Here is a 21,681-nt window from a genome sequence, read left to right as displayed (position 1 = left end):
ATCAGTAATAGTATGAGGATGGATTAGACAGACTCCGAAGTAATAGTGTGAAGATTAGACTCAGATCTCCTGATTTATTTTAAGTGGCTCATACAGAAATCTAACTTGCAGTCTCCTGCCCTGCCCCCCTTACCAAAGCAGTGGGGCGCTGGCAAGTCACCTGTCTTCCTTAAGTTCCTCTTTGCTCGCCGGTGGAGTGAGGACAGCAACGCCTCTCTGACATATGAGTCTGTTCCCGTGACCCTGAGCAATGCATGTAAATCGCGTAGCCTGTTGCCGACATGCAGCAGGCGCGTCGTGTATTGTGGTTTATTTATTGTTACCATCATCATTATTTGTGTCTACTTAGCAGGCACTTCCAGTATATTGGTTGCCAGGGCTGCCGTAACAACGTGTCGCAGACTGGGCGGTTCAAACAACAGGCCCTTCCTTCGAGATCAGGTTGCGGGCAGCGCTGGTTCCTCCTGAGGTTTGGGGTCCCACTTCTGCTCCTTGGCCGGTTACATGGCCGTCTTCTCGCTGTGTCTTCACGTGATCTTTCCTCTACACGGGTTTATGTCCAGATTTCTTCTTTGAAGGACATCGGTCATACTGTTTGAGATCCCACCCCAATGACTTCATTTCAACTGAATTACTTCTCTAAAAATCCCGTCTCCAAATGTGGTCCCATTCCTAGGTGCTGGGGCTTAGGACTTCGACACAAGAGTTTGATGTTGGGAGGGAAGCGGGGGTGGTCACCATTCAGCCCATAATGTGGACTTTCAGTAGTAAGCAACAGTCTATTTCACTTCGTTATCTTTGCAGGATATATTTACTATAAAGGATAAAGGGCAAAGAATATGTTTCTGTCAATTATGAAAAAGCAGTTGCTGCGTCCTCTTTAGGTGAAGAACCATGTCTGATTTCCAAATAGATGACTTCATCTTGTGCAGCAACTAAACCTGAGTAATTTGTGGAGAGAGATGATCCCAGGAAATGGCAGAAAGGGAGTGGAGAAGAGGCAGCCAATCCGGGACGTACTGGTGGGCAGGTTCTGCTGTGGGCGCCTGGCACTTGCTTCCACTGGGACCCAGGGCACAGGGCCTAGAGCAGGCCCAGAGTTCTCCTACCCCAGCTGTGAGGAAGCTGGGTGTGTAGACACGAAGTCCTTTCTCATTTGCTAAGGGCTGCTCCTAGAGGCATGCAGTGCCCTGGGAGCTCTTTGGGTACCTTTTGACTGGGCTGAAAAAGAGTTTGTGGTCACCAGGCACACCATGTGATTGCGGATGCGTTTCTTTCTTGGTTGGATAAAATCATTGTTCTTCTTGATCTACTTTTATTACACAGCACCTCCTTTTCTACTGGACCTGCCCTCTCTGACCCACATCTTCCCACAAAATTCAATGTGCCTGTCAGTTCAAACCCCAAATTAACCCTTCAACACTTTTTTTTTTTTTGCTACATGTACGTTTTAGAGAAGGTGGATTGTTACCGTATGATATAAACTGGTGAGTAGGGTGATTCTTCACAATGCTGAGGTTTATTATTTAACAGAAATGCTGTAGAGCCTGAGGGCATACATGCCATCATGCTTAATTGACTGAGTACAGCCCCCTTTGTCCTTCCCTGGGACATAAATGCCATTCAATTCCAGTCAGTCTCAGTGACACTGGCGTCCATCCCATCCCACCCTACCTGATTCTTCGCCAATGTGTTAGGCACCAACCTTGAATAAGGGATTTTCTTTCTGGGTAATAAAACCGCTAAAAATAATCTGTAAGGTTTCTAGCGGTTGTAGGGTTTGAGGAGGTCATTAATAGGAGGATAGAGGGAGTTGAGGTTCTAGTTTATTTTTCATAACAACGGTGTTGTTCGAAGATGGCTAGTGTGTGTTGGAGTCAGTAGAAGTTAAAAAAAAAAAAGACTTCTTCTTCAAAGGAAATTGCCAAACTTATTTCAAAGAACAGTATTTAGTCTCTGTTCTTCAGGGGATAAGATAGAGGTGGTGGTGCACGTATGTGGTCTTTCAATGAGACTTAAAGGGCAAGGAGTAGAAAACAGCAATACATCAGAGTGGGCATCGTGCTACTGCCCCCGGTGACCAGAGCCCAGGAAGCCAGATGGCCTGGGAGTGGGCCCAGGTGGTGGGCTCTGCCCGGTGCACCGGCGCCCCCCCTGCCGTGGGGCAGTTGTTCTTGGGGAGCCTCATGTGCTCACTAGTCGGGCTGTTTCATTCCCAGGCTGAGAGAGTGCCACATTTTTTTTTTCTGTTTTATTTATAAGAAGTGAAGAGACAAGTGACATCAAATATTTGTAGTCAATAAATAAAATATTTTAATAGTGAAAGCATGATACTTTTGGAAGAGGAAAAATAATTGCGAGTTGATTATAGACACTATTTTAATGCAAGACATGAACATCAAGATAATATTTGAAGAGCTTTACAGTTTTGCTGAAAAGATTTAAACAGCTACTAGACTTAAGACAATTTCCAAGCTCCTTTATGTATTTGCAGAAACAAAGGTACGCACTCCATAAAAGGAAATGGCATGCTAGCTAAACTTGGCTACTTTATATCTGATTTTCCAACTAGCTTTTTGATCATGCACAGTTCATCCTGCATATAATATACATTACAAGTGGAAAAAGCTGCGTCATGTCAATATGCTTATTTCGTATGATGGCAATTTCTAAGATATCCCTAGTTAGATTTGTAGAGTTTTATGCCTCTAAATTGAGTTGTTTGTTGCTTTTGGTTGTCTTTCTTTTGAACTAATTTCAAATTTCAAGAATAGCACAAAAACTGATTCATTCTTTATCCAGATTCATCAATTGTTAACCTCTTGACCCATTTGATTTCTCATATTCTCTATGTATAAATACTGTCTCTTTTCTAATTCATTTGATAGTAAGATGCCTATGTCGTACCTTTCTTCCCCTAAGTGCTTCAGTATTTATTCACTAAAAACATGGACAATCTCTTACATAAAGTCATTATAATGATCAAAATGAGAAAACCTAACAAAATTTATTTAATGAAGTACTTTTACCCAATCTGCGGTGTAGGTTCAGGTTTTGCCAACTATACAATTAAGGTCTTTCTTTCAGACTGTTTTTTTTCCAGCCCAGGACAGAATTCAAGATTACACATTGCATTTTGTTGTCATGTCACTTTGATCTCCTTTAATCTAAAGCAATTCCCCAGCCTTATTTTGTCTTAATGAAATTGACATTTTTAATGAGTACAAGTAAATTATTTCATAGATAATCCCTCACTTTGAATTAGCCTGAAATTTTCTCGTACTTGGTCTCCAGTTATGCGTTTACTGCCCGAATGCTGTGCCCTTCTGCATGTGTTACATTGAAAGGACCACGGTGTCACTTTTCCTGTTAACTGTGATCACGTTAAGGTAGTTTATGCTAGATTTCTCAGCTCAAAAGTTAATCCTTTGCTTTTATAATTTACAGGTAATTTGGAAAGAGGTGCTTTTTGACCATGTAAATATTCTGCACCTAATCACATTTTACCCACTAATCTTAGACCACTGCAGATTGTTGCCTGAATCAGTTATCCCAGTGATGGCTTCAAAATAGTGATTGTCTAACTCAGTCATTCCACCTTTATTAGTTGCCCTTTCACTGGCTTTGTTCCATTTTCCTTATTTACTTATATCAGTATATACTATTTTATTTGATAGACTATAATCCATTACTACAGTTCTGTATTTTGATGCTTAAGGTGTCCAGGCAATATAAAATACTGTATGTATCATGGTTGCTCCAAAACTTAATCATCTATACTTCATTACAGGGTATTACATAACTTAGAAGAATAAGGAGTTCTGTATCTTCCATTTGTTCCTCCAGATCGATTTCCACTCTCTTCCCCCTGCTTTCTGCCCCGGGAGCCCAGCCTACACATCCTGCTGCCATAGGTTCCTTTGTTCTGTGGTTTTTAGGTAGTTTGACCTACAGGAAGGAGGCGAGGAAAAAGAAGAAGATCACGCATTTATTCATTAGATGGCATTATGAAAGGGAATTTAATTTTTTGAAGTTTCTTTAGTTTCGCATTCAGGGTATATAAGTCAGAGTTGACAGTTTCCTCGTTACAGTTCTTGAACAATGACATACTGTCTTCTGGATTTAACTGATGCTGGTGAGAAGTCTGCTATCAGGATAAGTTTTGGGTTTTGTAGATAAAAGAAAACTATTATTCTGGCTTCATGGAAGATGTTTTCATTGTCATTATTGTTTTGCGGTTACACTCTGATGTGTCTATGTAGAATTTTCTTTTTTATTTATCTTCTTGAGAATTTCTTTTGCCTCCTAAGCTCAGACTCAAATCTGACAGTATTAAAATATAAAATACCTGGTTAAAAAAAAAAAAGTATCTCCCCATTCTCAAAAGGTGTCCTTTGGAAATCCTTTTAGAAGTAGTTTGAGATCTCTCATGTGATTCTTCATGTCTCTCAACTGCTTTTTCATACTTTGACCTGATTTCTCTGCTTCATTCTTGATAATTTTCTCATAGCTACCTCCAGTTCACTGATTTTTACTTTAGGTTTAATTTGCTGTTTAGTCCATCCACTGCATTTAAAAATTTTAATGTTTGTTTTCCCTGTTTAGAATTTCTTTTGGTTTCTTTTTAAATCTCTCAAACTTGACCCATGTTACCATTTTAAATAAACTTTTTTTAATAGTTGCTGTCACGTGACTTGATTTTCTAAGGATGTCCATGCTAGAATTTGTTCAGCTCCTGATTTTGCTTATGGATTTTACGTCCTATTGTATTTTGTAACTTTAGGATGTGTGTTTATCCTCAGTAGGGTTTTTGATGTGGGGAATTCTGTGAGGCCTCCAGGGTGGTTTTGTGTTTGCTTCTTCCAGGAGCCCAGGCTTCTTATCAGCCTGGAACAAATTTTCATGTGATTTCTCATCTGGAGATTAATGAACCAGATGAACAGTACAAATTAGAATTCTAAACTGATGAGAAGTACAGGTCATTGTTGGAGTTATACCTCAGTCCTAGACAGGATTTGCTGAAGACTCTCTGTGCTGGCAGGTGGATTGTTACAGTCTGCACCTGCAGTAAGAATCCCACTACAAGCTCTAACTTCAAACAGAGATACCTCATTTTTAAATCTCTGGTTTTTCTAGGTTCAGGGTCTCCTCTTCTTGGTGCTTTAACCACCAGAGTTTAGAGGAGGCCAGTAATCGTGCCTAGGGAAACTGCATCCTCACATACTCCCTCCTCATTTTTCATTTACAGCCACCTTTATTGTTTTGGCCTGTATGTATTTCCTTTCCTTTCTTTTCTTTGGGAGCTCAGTTAAGCATTTAAGATATTTTAAATAGCTTTTTAGATATACTTCACCTACCATAAATTTACCCATTTAAAGAAAATTTTCAGTGTGTTTCAGTGTTTTAAATTTGCAACTTTCACTGCAGTTAATTTCAGAATATTGTCATCACCTCAAGAAGAAATCCCGTATCATTTTGTAGACTCTCCATTTCCACCAACTTTCACAGCGGTAAGCCACTAATCTATCATCTGTCTTTATTAATTTACCTTTTCTGAATATTTTATATAAGTAGAATCATATGATGTGTAATTCTTGGTGACTGGCTTCTTTCACTTAGCATAGTGTTTCTGAGGTTCATTCATTGGTAGCATTTACCAGTACTTGACTTATTTTTTATCGTCAAGTAATATTCCATTGTATAGACATACTACATGTTGTTTATTCATTCTTCATTGACGAATGCTTAGATAGCTTTCATTTTTTGGCTACTATGTATTGTACTGTTATAAACAGTTATGTACAGATTTTTGCATGGACATAAGTTTTCATTTCTTGTGCATATACCCAGAAATGGAACTGCTGAATCTTATAGTAACTCTGTGTTTAACTTCTAAGAAACTGCCAGGCTGTTTTCAAAGGAAGCTCCACCATTTTACATTCCCATCAGCAGTGGATAAGGGTCCAGTTTCTTCACATCTTCTCCAACACTTGTTATTATTTTTCCTTTTGATTATAGCCATCCTTAGTGGATGTGAAGTACTATCTTGTTGTGGTTTTGATTTGTATTTCCCTGATGGCTAATGATATGGGGCTTCTTTTCATTCTTATTGGCCATTTGTATATCTTATTTGGAGAAATATCTACTCGTATCTTATAGGGCCATATCTTAATAGGATATATATATTTTTTTAATCTTACCGAGTTCTAATAGTTCCTATATCTTCTAGGTACAAGTCTATTATAAAATACATGATTTCTGCAAATTTGCTCCCATTCTGTGGGTTTATTCTTCACTTTCTTGCTGTTCTTTGAAACAAAACTTTTTAATTTTGATGATCCCTCTTTTTTGTGCCTTTGGTGCCATATCTAACAAACTATTGCCTACTCTGAGGTCACAAATAGTTACACCTATGTTTTCTTCTATGAGTTTTATAGGTTTAGTTTTCACATGTGAGTTTTTTCACAGTTTGAGTTAATTTATGTATACAGTGTGAAGTGTAGGGGATCCCAATTAATTCATTTGCACTTGGATATCTAGTCTTTGTAGTACCATTTATTGAAGGGAGCATTTTTTACCCCTTTTACTGGAGAAATCTTGACTCCCTTGATGAAGATCAACTTTCCATAAATACAAATGTATAGCTTAGACTCTCACTTCGGTTTCATTGATCTACATGTCTTTTTTTATGCTAGTGCTATGGTGTCTTGATATGTCCTTACTGGGGCTTTGCAGTAAGTTTTGACATGAAGAAGTGTGAGTCTTCCACGCTTTTTATCATTTTCAAGATTGTTTTAATTTGTATCTCTTTCAATTGTATAAAGCTTTTAGAATCAGCTTTTCAATTGCTGGGGGAAAAAAGTAGGTGAGATTTTTTTTTTATATGGATTGTATTGGATATGTAGATTAAGTTAGAGAATTTTTTCATCTTAATATTGTGTTCGTATCAATAGACATGGAATATCTTTCTTTTTATTTAGATCTTTACTTTCTTTCAACATTGTTTTGTAGTTTTCAGAGCAAAAGTTTTTTACTTTTGTTAAATTCACCCACTTTTTGATAATATTTTAAATGTGATTATTTTCTTGATAATTTTTTTGATTTTTCACTGAGTATAAAAATTGATTTTTCTACATTAATTTTAGTTAATAAAGTTTTTAAAGTTAAGTTTTTGTTAAATAAACCTGAATTTAAAAAATTATACCTTGCAAGCTTGCTGAACTATCATTTAAGTTCTAATACTTCTTAGTGGATTCCTTAAGATTTTCTATATACAAGGTTATGTCATCTGCAAATAAAGATAGGCTTAAATATTTCTTTCCAATCTGAATGTCTTTTAATTTTTCTTTTTCCCTAATTTACCTGGTTAGAACCTCCAATACAATGCTAAGTAGAATTGATAGATAAGCCATCCTTATTTTGTTTCTTATCTGAGTGTTAAGCCTACTTTGCATTACTGGGATAAATCCCACTTAATCATGGTGTATAACTACTTCTACATTTTGCTGGATTCTGTTTGCTGATCTTTTGATGAGGAATTTTGCATGTGTAATCATATGAGTAATTGCTGTATAGTTTTCTTTCCTTGTGATGCTTCTGTCTGGTTTGGACAGCAAAGTAACGCTGGATCGTGGCTGAAGGACCAGACTCTGCCTTTTCTAAGATTAAGTAAATTTTCTTAAATAAATGTCTCTTTGTTTGCTGTGTATTTGCTTCCTGTTGCAGATGTAATAAATTACCACAAACCTGGTAGTTTAAAACAACAGAAACTTACTGCGTTACAGTTCTGGAGGCCAGAAGTTCTAAACTAGCGTCGTTGCGCTGAAGTTAGGACTTCAGTAGAGTGGGGTTCTTCCTGGGGTGCTGGGGAAGAATCCATTCCTTTCATTTTCCAGCTTCTGGTGGCTACTGGCTTTCCTTGGTTTGTGCTCACATCATTTTAATCTCTGTGCCCATGGTCTTTTCTTGTGCTTTCGGTGCCATTGTCTTTTTCTCCCTTTGTCATTATCAAATCTCTTTCTGACTTACTTTTAAAGGACATTTTTGACTTAATTTAGGGCCCTCCCTCTCAAGATAATGCAGGATCCCATTTTAACACAATCACATCTGCAAAAATACTTTTTCCTTATAAGGTAATAGTTACACGTTCCAGGGTTTAGGACCTGCTCTCTGGGTAGTCATTACCCACCCTACCACATGTTGTATGCTCTTAGAACAATTTCCAGAGACTTTGAATGTTTTTATATTTTTAGTAATTTTTACTTTATTTTAGTTGTGATTGTTTCTGAGGAATGGGTCTGCAGATCTTCTGCCATAGCCATTACAGAAATGTATCCATACATCTTTTTGCTCTGATACATGAAGGTGTTTTTAGTTCATGTTCTCTGTTACATTTGGGGAACTGGAATTCTGTAGTTGTATAAAACCTCAGAGTCATGAAAACCCAAATTGATATAAAAGAGTCCTCAGTTAATGGCAATTAGATCCCAATGGCTATTTGTTTATACATCTACAGATATGTTATTACAACTTCTTGTTGTAAAAATCAGTGATATTTTAACATAGTGCTTCATAAAACATCTCACAGAAGAAACTTTTAATAAATAGGATTTTACAGTGATTTTGGGGGGGAAACCCTGCCGTATGCTATGATGGTTAGAACCTTGAACTTTGTGTGTTGGAAGAGATCTTAGTTTTTCCATCCCCAGCATCCATTCTTCTTTCTTCAGATAATTGGCACCTTGATTTTCCTTTGGGAAGTGACTCCACCCCTGTTGTCTGTTCATGTGGTGCAGATGGGCCTGTCTCTCTACTTCAAGTTCTAGATGTTGGCACGTCAATCAGAAAAGGCCACTTAGAACACGTCACCCTTGGCACAGTGATTGGCATGTGACTTAAATGTGGAGAATCATTATTTTTGTAGTTGGTGGTAGTGGTGGTAGCAGTTTGGTTTACCTGTGTGCATGTGTGTGTGTGTGTGCACATGCACATGTGTGTTTTCCACTGAGATTTAAACTTGGGATTTTTGCTGGAACTGCGTGAGAAGAGATGCTCTTTTGCTTTCATGATTGCTAAGGTAAGAGGATGAAAATCGGGAAAATTGAGAGGCCGTTTTTCTAATAGTTGAGGAAATCTCTGTGAGAATAAAGTCAACAAAGGAAAAGGTGAACCGAAGAGATAGAGAAGATTCTAGATAACACTGTTCAGTACGATACCGCAGTGTCTAATAACAGCAAAAGCGAGGCTTATTATTTTCATGATGTAACGCATTTCTCCCCATTTCCAGCCTGCTCCCCTCCACATACGGCTTCATCTCTTGCACCTGGGCCAGCTTGGGTTGAACTTGTATCACTTGCAATTAAAAAGTTTCTGGGAAACACATGCATTAATATTAATTTTCTCAAAATGTATAAATCATATGTCTCACCCAACTTAAGCATTAGGCAATAAAACTAATAATCACTGGTTGCAAGTATATCCAGCTTCCTTCGACCTCTTTAAATATACCAGTTACTGGTTTTCCTGAGAGCTTCAGGGATTGTTGAATCAGGAATTGAAGAAAAGTGGGAGGTGATGGTAGCTTCACTGCTATTTAGAGACGAGTGATTTTGTGTGTGTGTGTATGTGTGTTGTGCATTTTTTGATGGCATCTATTTCTTCTAGGCAGAACGCCTTCAATTCGTACTCCTGCAGGGAAAGCATGCACTTCATTACACTAGGTACTTGGGTACTAACGAGGGACACCCAGTTACAAAGGCCCCCTTGTCAGCAAGTCTGTTGGCCTCTAACAGCAAAAGCCAAGAATAACCTAAGCCTTCTCTTGAGCCTTCATTATCACCAGGCGTTGCAAATGTGTACACCTGAGGGAACAGAAAGAAAAGAACTGAGTCAGAGCTCCCAGGGAGCAGCAAGCATATTTTTGAACAAGCTCCAGGGTTTTCTCCTGTAAGCGATCACTGAGAAAATGAGACAAACTGCAGACTTAGAGTTTACAATGGGATTATTTTAAGGAATCTTGGGTTTTGCGTAGTGTACTTGCCCGTGCTTCTGAAGCTCTGTGAGCAGAGTGCAGGGGCAGGCTGTTGGGATGTGCAGGGACGCTCACACACCAAGCCCTCGGGAGGGGACGGCCAGGAAACTGGGCCCAGCTGGAATGACTTACTCCCAAGGAAGTATATGAAGTGGAAAGGCTCAGGGGAGTCTGGGCAGCTCTAAAAGCTGGTTGCAGGCAACGCCTCATTTTGGGGAGAGGAGGGAAGGGTTTTGCTAAATTAGGAAACTGGAGGAAAAAAAGGACAAAACAACCCTTTTGTAATGATTTTTTCCCCCGAGGGGATGATTCTTTTCTAGTTTGGGGTATAATCTTGGATAGAGGCCATTTGTCTTTACTGTTCTAGGTTGTCCTTTTTCAATTTCCCTTTCTTATTTCTGGAAAACCCCCCTCAGACCTCAGTTATTACTTGTGTAGGAGAAATATTTTCTCCTATTATTTACAGCGGACAGGACCACCTCTTCCTCATGCAGGTCCCCATGCCCTTGGCCAACCTCCCACCACCCACAGATCCCTGTGGATATTTGCATGTGGACTTGTCTATGCTTGACTCATGGCAAGTGGGCACCTTGGAGGCAGATGGGCAGGAGAAAAAATTTCCAGTTGGTTCACAAAGGTTTTATGACTTGATGACTTTGAACTCTCTAAGGACTAACAGTAGGGATAGCAAAAGAAAAAGTTGAGATTTTAAACAGTGAGATTTAAACCTCAACATAAACACCTTTAAAAAGAAATGAAAGCTTAGTTTTTAACAAGTCAGCAGCGAAGTTTGAGTCTTAACTTGCTCTATAATATGATTACTTGCTCTTTTGCGACATACTAGGTCTACACAAAGCTTTCTAAACAGTTCTTCATTTGGTTTATATTAATCTGCTTAACAAAATACTTGAGAGAGCGTAAAGGTAAACTTGGACCTAATCTATGGTATGTGATTGCCAAGTCCATTAGTTGAGCTGGAATTAATTCACTTTTATGATGATAGGGTCCATTTTTAATCCCTTTTCCCTCTAATCTTTTTAGACCTTTCGTTACTACTGTTATTTCTGAAACCTCTAAATTTTGGTCACATGCCTCTTTTAGTCCTTTTTTGGTTCTTTAGTTCTGTCTTTACTCTGTGGCCTAGATGTTGAAAGGTAATCTAGGAAAAAATCAGACCAGCCCTAAAGAGAGAAAGAGAGCGGTCTGAGTCTCTTCTTCTGTTAATTCTCTAAGAACAAGGATCATGATTACTGCCTACAGCGTAGTTGCTCCGACCTTCACTTCTTCCTTTCATGTAACCCACACGATTTCGGTTATTTTTGTATTTGTTTTTGTTGTCTGAGTACTGTTTCGTCACTTGTGTTTCTCTGTTAGTGTTTTTCTAACAATCTCTCTAATGTCTAAATCATCCGTCTTCGCAAACCTTTCCTCTGCCTCTGAGGAAGAAGGAGTGAGGACAGCAGAGAGAAAGCATCCCAGAGGAGTGACAGAAATATTGACAAGCGCTCCTTTCAAACTCCTCAGTTGGCTCCTGTCCTAAAGGGGATTAGACTCTTTTGACAGGAAGAGTCTCAGAAGCAGAGTCCATCCTGCATTTTCCTGCCAGACAAATTGTCATTTAACAGAGCTTTCATCTCGTCACTCTTTTGCTCAGCACCCTCTGCAGGGTCCATTCTGGATCAACGTGTGGTTCGTGTCTGACTTCTCATTCCAGCAGCATGCATGCAGGCTTCCATGTGCTCTCCTGCTACTTGCAACACAGAGCCAGCCAGCTACATTCTGTTCTCCTCTATCTCTCGTTCAAACCCGTCCTTTGTGTGGCGAGAGAACCCCTCCCTTATCCATCTTGTAGATCCTACCATATTGCCCTTGGATTTTATTCATAATTATTTTATTTTGAAATACTTTTAGACTTGAACAAGTTGGAAAAATAGGGCCCTGAGTTCCTGAATATCCTTCCCCATCCTCCCCAGTGATAACATGTACTATGTATTCATAGTACAATGATCCAAACCAGAAAATAAACTAATTTAAGACAGAAGTACTTTAAGTTCTATAAATTTTGCCAATTGTCCCTACTAATGTCTTTTACCCCCTAGTTCAGAATCCAGGATACCACATTCCATTCATTGGCCACCTCTCCTAAGTCTCCTTCAACGTGGGACAGTTTCCCATCTTAGTCTTCTTTTGTTTTTCACAACCTTGGCACTTCCAAAGGGTCCTGGCCAATTATTTCAGAGACTGTTTCTCAATTTGAATGTATCGGATTTTCTTATTATTAGATTGATGTTATGTGTTTTTGTCAAGAGTACTGCAAAAGTGAAATTGTACCGTGCTCAGTGCATTCTGTCAGGAGGCACACACTGTTGATGTGGCTCTTTTCTGATGACGTTTCTGATCGGTTTTCTGCTATAAAGTTACTGCATTCGTTTCCTAGGGATTCCGTAACATAGTACCATAGGCTGGGTGACTTAAAACAGCAAATGCTTACTCTGTTACAGTTCTGTGGACTAGATACCTGAAGTCAAGGTTGTTGTAGGGACATGCTCCACTGAAGCCTCTTGGCTTCATTTATTACATCTGCATTGACCCCGAATAAGGCTCCATTTTGAGGTCATGGAAGGACATGAATTTAGGGGGAGACACTCTCCAGTTCAATGGAGTTATTACTTTTCTTTTTGTGTCTTAGTTAGTTTTTGGCATGTTACTTTGAGATTTTGCAAGTATCTTGTTTCTCCTTACACTTTTGCCCACTAATTTTAGGATCCAAAAATGAGTCTTGCCTGCAACAGTTATGACTGTGGTATTTGAAAAATGATGAAATTCAATTTCTGCCATTTCTTCTGCATTTGTCAGTTAGCATCCTGCCATTAAAAACTTTGTCCCTTTTCTCTTAGGTATTTTTTTTAACATGGTTTATTTGTACTACCATGAACTCATAGATTCTTACTTTGTTCTATGGGTTAAAATCCATGATTATTGTAATTTTATTATTATTTTTGCTCAGAAGTGCTCCAGATTTGGTCACTGGGGGCTCCTTCAGGATGGCTGCCATTCTTGAAGCCTTGCCGTGTGCTGATGGAGGAAGCTTTCCTTGATGACTCTGCTCCTCATTTTGCCGTCCCTTCTGATTTCTCACTGGACTTGAAGTTAGTACCACATTCTAGCACCTCATTTTGTCTACTGTTACTTTCACTTAATAACATTTCTCATTCTTCAGTGTCATCTCCCAGACAAGAAATGACTTCTTGTATTTCTTCAGTTCCACTTTATGTTCCAGATTAAAAATTGAGTCTCAGGGTCAAACACATAGTAAGTCTTCAAATGATTCCAGCTTAGTTGATGAGTCTATTGGTGTATAAAATTACAGTTCTGTTCACTCAGAATCCAAGATTCTGTAGTTCTTTTCAAGGAATTTGAAAACTGAGTACATGATGTTTCTTTCTGAATATAGCAAGTCTTTGCTTTCTTCTGGAGAATATTTCTAACTAAGCACCTGGCTTTCTTTGTATTAAATACTAAGTACCACTGACAACGCTTGCTTGGGTTTAAATTTCCTACTAATTTAAATTAAATACACCAAGCAACTTTTTACCCACATTCCCAAAGCCTTAATTATAATAGCATATCAGTACAGAGAAACAATTACTAGTTCCTTCCTGTGACAGGGTGGAGTAAGTGCATCTGGATAAATGTTTGCTGGAGGATTAAATCAAAGAGAGCCAATTCTCATCTCAGTTTTTGAGTAAACGCGTTTGTGAACGGCTTTGGCCAACTTGAATTTAGATTCAGTTCCTGAATGCATATATCCCGGCGATGCTGATGAAGGATGGCATTGTTTGCAGACCTGTTGCGTCCTTTTCGTGAAGCTGCTTAAGAAATGAATAGCGTCAGTTAATACTGCAAATATTATACAAAGTCATGTTAAATCCTGGGTGTGCTTTTTACTGCGTTTTTGGGAGACAGTCCACCTCAGTTGAGGATGAAACATGTGCACTGCCAAAATGCAGAACATTTTGCCTCTTTAAAGTCCTCACCCTCTGCAAAGAAGTAATAGCATATGGCATCAGTAGAATTAAAGAGGATTACGTGTCACACGTGGCCTCCCATTTATCTACATGGATGCGTAGTTTCATAAACTCTTGACTATGGAGCCGACATGCTGTGACTTACTAGCTGGGACCTGTTTGTGGGCAGGAGACTAGTCAGCTTTTTATATCCAACCTTCCCTTTTTCTATATAGTTAGCATAAAGTAAGTGTTTGATGTGTGACAAATATTTTATTAAAATTATCTGAAAATTTATTACAATTACTTCCCGAAGAGGAAGGGCGTTGTTGCAGGGAAAGGCATTTTTCTGTCAGTATCTGATGGGTGAGGCTATGCAAGTGTAGGAGTCAAAGTAGGAAGTTTCTGCTGAACTTGATGTTGGAAGGGCAATCTGTAAGGGGAGAGTTACCAGTGACGGGATATGAGACTGAAATCTGGATGGGGTGGGGGGGAGGAAGGGTCAGTAGAGAAACGATGAAAGTGAAAAACTACCAACCACCCAATAAACCAGCAAGCCAAAACCCAGACAAACAAGGCGCTCAGAGAACAAGGGTGCGTGATGTGGAACTTGAATCCGCTTGCTTTGGGGCATGCAGCATCGCCCCCACCTGATACCTGGCAGCTCTTACTAAAGCCTGAGATTCCAACACCACGCGGAGTTCTGCTCGTTTGTTTTATGCATCTGTGACAACTCACATTTAGAAACAATTGTTCTGGAAGGAGAAGAGACCAGGGGAGGCAAAGTTTTCTTCTTTTCAGTTCTCTGTCATCTTGGAAATTGTTTTCGAATCTGAGAGTGTGGAAATGGGCCCTTGAGATACTCTTAGTTCCTGAGGGACTGGGAGAAAATGCAAGAGCTGATGTTTCATGTAATGCAAAACAGTAAGGAGTTAGACATCATTGTTCCTGTTGTACATGTCAAAGAACTGAAGCATGGAAAAATTACATATAGCAAGTGGATGAGTCAAGACTGGAACTCAGGCTGTCAGACTCCAAAGCCACTCTGTTGGCCTAATTTCTAGGATTTAGAATGCAGTACGTTCTCAGTAGGTGTGAATTGAGTTGTATGGAAAACATATTGAAGGCCTCTTTTAAACAAATCATTTCCCTGCTGGTAATAGGGCCAGTGGGGAGATAGGCATGAAGCCACAGCTGTTAGCTGTTTGTAAAATTAACCCATTTATGTCTTTGAAGGGTCATATGTGGTGGTTAGTGTAGAGGAGTGGAGTCACAGGACTAAGTGGTAGACCAGGTGGCTGGGCTCTGGAATCTGTGCTCTTAACTACGCCCTGTGCATTCTGTCCTTGAGACGTCTAGTTCTGTTTGACTGAAGAGGACACTCAGTCAACAGATGACTTGCCCTAGTTAGTAGTCAAATGGGAGTATTAATAGAAGAAGGTCTATATGTCTCTCCTTGGTGGAGGATCATAAAGGTAAGCTCCCTGCAGCTGAGGTGGAATGAGGGGCCGTATTCCTTTGTCCTTCCGTGTGTGTGGGCCACCTCTCCCCTGCCATGCTGGCTTGATTCTTACTAAGATTATGAAGCATGGTGGGATTAACTCCAGCTAGGAGAATTACTCTCCGTTTGATTCCCTTTCACAAGAGGGTCTGTGTCTAGCAGAACTAAAGAGCAGTTCCTCTCGAAGTCTAGTTTTCTGCCTTTCCAGCACGCCCCTCTAAATTTGAGAAGTGAGAAAAAAAAAAACAAAACACTGCGCACCCCACCCTAGTTATTGAAGTGGATAAATCCCAGCTGTCGGGGAGTAAAGCTCTTTCACTGTGGATCCTAACTCTCCCATGCATGTGTATTCCAACTGCTCTTTTTTCCACCCTCAGCCTCATTTCCTTATGAGCGCATCAGCCAACACAAAGATTCTCTTTCGAATGAGCTGGCAGGGCCCTGAATTCACTGCTGGCTCTTCTCAGTGACAACTTTCACAGTCGAGATTTTTGGCAAGGCCATCTCCTGCTCCTCCTTCATTCCAGCCTAGACAGACTGTGCAAGGACTTGTTTGCAGAGGATAATAGGCCATCACGTCTCCAGAAAATGATGGGTGGCTTTTAAGGAGTTGATTAACACCACATGATATTGTTTAAAACAATGGTGGGAAGGGTGTCAGTAATGGTAAAAACATAAGCTGCTGATTTTTGTTCTCTTATTTTACTTGGCTGCTGTCACAAGCCATAAAACTTTTCTTTTGTGTGACTGCTTGGCATTGTCATAGGTGAGAGCTAGAAACTTTGGGTCCTCTTCCTGGCTCTGCCCTTGATTTATCACCTAAGCTTCTACTTTTTCCACTTAAGCTTCTGCTTATTCCACAGTGCCTCTTTTCCTTTCCTAAGAGAGCAGAAATGTTGTCCTTACTTGGACAGTGTGTCTTGTATTTCCTATTGTGACCTTAAGTGCCTTGAAAATATGGGCACTAAGTTGTGATATAAAACTGGAAACCTGTGAGAAGCTGGCACTGATGAGGGAGTTCTCTAAAGAACTGACTGGATTTAGTGTCTAGACTGGGCTATTAGGATTGAATTTGGCCATTCCCAACAGACGGAAGCCTGGATCCTTGGAGAATAGGGTGAGCTCTGAAATCATCTCTTCCATTCAGTGCACAAATGGTTTCAGCACACCATTGTGTGGTCCATCTGGTCAACTCTTAGGCCCAAATGACTCTTTCTCCTCAGGGAGAAAGAGAAATACTAAAAGAACAAGCAGTTTAGAATAGATCACTCATTCATATAACTTACAAATACATATGTGAAACTGCCTACCCAGATTCTGGCTGGATTAGGAAGTGTTCGTTGTGGAATGCTGTCACTTGAGGAAGGCTGCTACATCTGCTCCTTTCCATTGGAGGATGTTGCCCTTAGAACAGTTCACCTCACCTCCAGTCCGTGCTATGCAAGAATGATGCTGAGTGTTGGTGGGGAAGGAGGCAGGAGTGTGGGACACACACAGATTGCACGGAAGTCACACAAAGTGGCTCCTTCTGTACCTCTCTGTCTTGTCTGCAAGTGGCCGGTGCAGTAGGGCACTGCGTGCATAGAATGAGAGGGGTTTAATGAATGGAGGAACTTGAGCAGTGGAAAATGTCAGAATACAGTGGCATCTCGGGCTACAGCAAGCCTGTCCCAGAAGTCCCTTTGCTCATCTCATAGAAGTGCTGTAAGACTCCCATTATGAATAACACTGGAGATGTTGATGTTGGTACGAAAGATGATGAGATGGCGAAACATAAGAAAGTTAATTAAAAGTTTAAATATACACACACATACACTTCCATGTACCAAACATTTATATATCTTAACTTTTAATCTATATCCTATAGCATATTGATGTCACTTACGTACCTTAACTTTTAAGATCTATCCTATAGTACATTGAATTATACTACATGACACTTATAATATGTCATAATGGTGTTTCCTCGTTATCCATGAAACACATTGTAAAATAAAAGAAAGCTTTAAAAGTGGACATTGTTCTTATCAAAACCACCAAAACAATTGTTCATATTCAAAACCAATGAACATCAAAATCCCTCGAGGATAGCTGATTGATGATATTCCAAGACTAAAAGCTGATGGTGTTAACCTGCTCGCTGTGTGATTTTTTGCTTACATTTTCAGAGTCTAGAAACTCTTTAAGAAAAGCTTTCAGACCATTTGTCAGGATTCCTTCATTAGGAAAGCGATCCTCCTTCAAAATATCCTTTTTTTTTTTTTAGAGAAATAATGCTTCAGAGTTAGATTACCTGCTGGCTGTAAGCGTGGGATCTAGTCAAGGTAATGTCTCAGTGCCTCCACCAGCATCACGGTCCCATGCAAAGTGCCTCTGCCACTGGCTGGAATCAGGACTTTGCACTGTGTGATACAGAGAACGGCTAATGGAACATGTTCAGCTGTCTAAAACTCTCTGTAATCTTCTGTCTCCCTCTGTTTCACTTTGGTTTGGTTGCCATATTCTATGGGAGGAGGAGACAAGCATTGTTTTCTCATACTTCTCTCATTCAGGTCCACATGGGTAACTGTTGGGAGTCTAGGATGGTCTTCTTCTTCTCCTGACCTTTCTAGGAGATGAAGGATTCAAACCCAAGCTTTTCTACATGAGGAGATCAATATGTATCACTAGCGCAATGAAGTGTACAAACACCACGCTACCCATCTCAGCTGCCGTTAGTTACAATTGTAGTTGTTAAGCAACATTAAGTGAGCCTTCTCTGGCCTGAGCATCTAACACCTCAAAGTCGCACGAATGCTGGTTCATGAATCCTGATAAATACCCATCAACAGTTTTGGGCACAAGATACCCAATGAATATGAAAACCTCTCAATGATAGGTTTTTCAGTGAATATGAAAACCTGTCAAGGATAGCTGATTGAAATCAGGTATAAATATTTAAAACAACACTCTTTTCATTGACAACCAGAAAGAGAAAATATGCCAAATGTAGCTACTGGCAAGCCCTGTTGTGAGAGAAGAGCGTATCTAGGTGACGGTCGGTACACAAAGTTCTGGTGAGTGTTCTTTGCGGCTATTGCTCAAAGATAATAAACACTTGACAAATAACACAAGAGGGCCCATATCTACCGAGTGAGGTGGTCAGTGTGGAAGAGACCAAGAGATTCAAAATGGAGGTCTTTCCTATAAGAGATGAATAATCTCAGTAGTCTAAGGGGCAGCCACAATTTTGGAACCAAGAGAGTAAGAGTCGAAGAATTAGGTGTAGAGAAGCAGGGTGACAGCAGAGAGGAGACCATCCTTTGTACCAACTCAGGCAAAGGACCTTTAGGGCCTCTTGTCAGGACAGGAGGACCCCCAAGTCCACTTGTCTCAGAGTCAACAGAAAAGCTCATTAATTATAATTCTAGCAGTCAGGGTTGTTCCTGCTTCACTCATAGTGAAGATGAGTGGACTATGTTCCTTAGCTCTTAACTAGTCCCTTAGAAACCAATTTACTAAACTAAATTTTTTATTAGCTAACAATCTTATTTCTAATTTTGCAACATCTTATCTTGCAGACTAATTTTTCTGTTGATATTTAGACAACCAGGGGCTACCATGTTTACCTTCTCAAAAACAGGCCCAATGTCTGTTTTCAAATAATGTCATGGAGGTATGGAGCTGGAAGACAATTTAGAGATGCATTACAAATGACAGACTTTGAGTAATTATTTGCATAATTCAATATAGAAACATCTTACCATTAATAATCTGAATATTTTAGGTAAAAATGACATTTTTGGCTTTTATTATGCAAATAAATTTGCCTCAATCCTTTATTTCACTTTGAATGCAGAGAGGAGCTGACTTATTATGTAGTCAGGTGGTAGAAATTTAATACTTTTAATCTGGTATCTTAAATCAATAATTTCTGCCTTTTAATAGTTTCTTTTGTCTCTTTGCCTATGGTGTTATCTTTTAGGATTGAGGCAAGTTTTTGAAATTTGCTTTATTAAAAGCATAAAAGGAAAGAAAAAAAATGAATAGAAAGCAAACATCAGTCTATGTAGGACAATTATCAAGAAAATAAATACAGCCAAATGTGCAGCTATCCTAGAAATCCCTTCATAAACCACAATATTGCCTCACATAACTGTAATAGGAACCAATCAATTTACTCTCATTATTTTTTAATGTCCACGCACTGCAGAAGTGTACACATGACTCTAAACTAAATGTGATTGTGTCTGGAAACAAATAAAATAGAGCTCATTTAGCATCTAATTCTAAGGAGACTTATTATTCATGGGTATACCATAAGCACAATGACCTTTTTTTGATACATAAATAAGATTATCTCAGATAAGCGTATGTAGTTGAGATGGTGATTTATAACTTCACAAATGCTTGTCATCTCTTGACATGTGTAATCAAGATTTTCGTTGGAACAGGGTAGTTTAACTTACGAAATTCCAGCACTAGGCAAGCTTCAGATTGAGTTTACGTGGTAAGAGATTGGAGTCATTCAGTTGGCCAGAGCCAGCCCCCTCCCAATGACGAACAAAAGGTGTAGGTGTTTGGATTAAAGGTAACTTCCAAAATCTACCTACTAAACTATTAAAACTTAATCTCAAATATGGTTCCATGGAGCTGTATTTGAAAAATGGTGGTTTTACCTTTTTTAAAATAAAAGATATAATGGTGAAAGTGAAAGAGGGAGGAAGCTTCAACAGCTTGAAAAGACCTAGTTGTTTCCTTTTGTGTGATTTGGAGAGTTAATAAAAAGGCTATATGTAAAGACAGAGTGTATTGACCAGCTAAAAGTTTCAGAGGTGTGATGCTCACTGGAAAATCATTTTCAAGACGCTGAAAATAACAGACTCTTCAACTTGAGTGTCTACTTACATTTATAGAAACCGCAAGATCTTGAAAGCTCATTTTTTTTTTCTTACTTTTCCTCATCAGGGAAGACTCAAGTTAAACCTGGAAAAGAATCTGTCCTTTCAAATTAGAGCTGAGAAAGAGATGTCGCAGAGCCCTTCAGAACCAACGGAAGCATCTAACACCTTATATTGTTGAAGATATAAAACTTTTTTTTTAGTTAGGGTGTGAAAGGAGAGAAGTTTTGAATAAGGCCTCTCAAATTAGACTTGCTAGAAATTCAACAGTGTCAAGTTAACCAGGTAGATATTTGAAAAAAAAAAAAACAACAACCCAAGTTCTAGCAATAATAGTGATTAAAAAGAAATGTGCTGCTGGTGAAGATTTTTCTTTTTAAATTTGGGTGCGCAGGTTCTGAAATGGAGAAGTGTTTCCTTATGCACAGGCCCCCTTTCCTTCTTTCTCTATCAGGTAACTTTTCTGTGAAGCTCTTTCTACGCAGTATTGAACGACCAGTTCCAAACAGATTATCCCTCTCCACTACCATCCTCAGCTAACAATTAGGCTTCAGTCCTTTATTTTTCCCATGGTATGAACCTATACACATTATTATATTATTTAATAGAAATATATGAAGAAATTTGTGTGTACGTGTATCTAAATGTGGAAACTGACCTCTTTGTAATGTGACCAACCTAGCAGCAGCTCGTATAGAGAACCAGTGAATGGAGAGGAAAAAAAATTCCTTGAAGAATTTTTTTCAGAATCAATGAAATTAACTGCTGTTTTGTGAAATTCAAACAACAGATACATCTTGCAGTTTTGTGGAATAAAATCCTCATATTCTTTAAATAGTATTTAAATCAGTGGTAGCTGCATGACCTTGGGATTTAAAAATTAAATTGCATCTTAATTTAACTATTTTGAGGGAGTGAGAATGATAATTTTGGCTTTAGGTACTAGATTGATTTTTTTTTTCTTTTTCCTGGATACCTGGGTAATCCAAGGATGCACCAGGTAAAAGGCACTGCTTTCTATATTCTGCGGTGTGGCTTCTTTTAACACACATTTTTCTCTTTTCCTGAACTCCTCTGACTTTAATTTGTATAGGCCACATAGCTCTTTATTCAATTCGGCTGTGTTTGAGTTTTGTCTATCATTACGGGTAACCAATAAGGCATGGAAAGCAGTGATGCCCACTAGATCAAGTCAACCTCCATTATTCCTCATGCCATTGTGGCAGTGAGTAGTGAGAGGCCAACTTTGGATGAAGGAGAGAG

General features: G+C 39.1%; 1 long non-coding RNA gene across 1 annotated transcript in view; it reads left to right on the top strand.

Moving 5' to 3' along the window:
• LOC140689521 (uncharacterized) overlaps positions 1-20,671 on the top strand; it is a 200,163-nt gene extending 179,492 nt beyond the window's left edge. Inside the window, exons 3-4 of the long non-coding RNA XR_012064564.1 lie at positions 17,805-17,862; positions 20,486-20,671. This is a non-coding gene — a long non-coding RNA (uncharacterized lncRNA). The remainder of the gene's footprint in view (positions 1-17,804; positions 17,863-20,485) is intronic.
• Positions 20,672-21,681: the final 1,010 nt, after the last annotated feature.

This window comes from Vicugna pacos, chromosome 3, assembly GCF_048564905.1.
Source record: "Vicugna pacos chromosome 3, VicPac4, whole genome shotgun sequence".
Classification (NCBI taxonomy): domain Eukaryota; kingdom Metazoa; phylum Chordata; class Mammalia; order Artiodactyla; family Camelidae; genus Vicugna; species Vicugna pacos.
The sequence above is the reverse complement of the archived record's forward strand: the minus strand, read 5'-3'. Positions and strand labels throughout refer to the sequence as shown.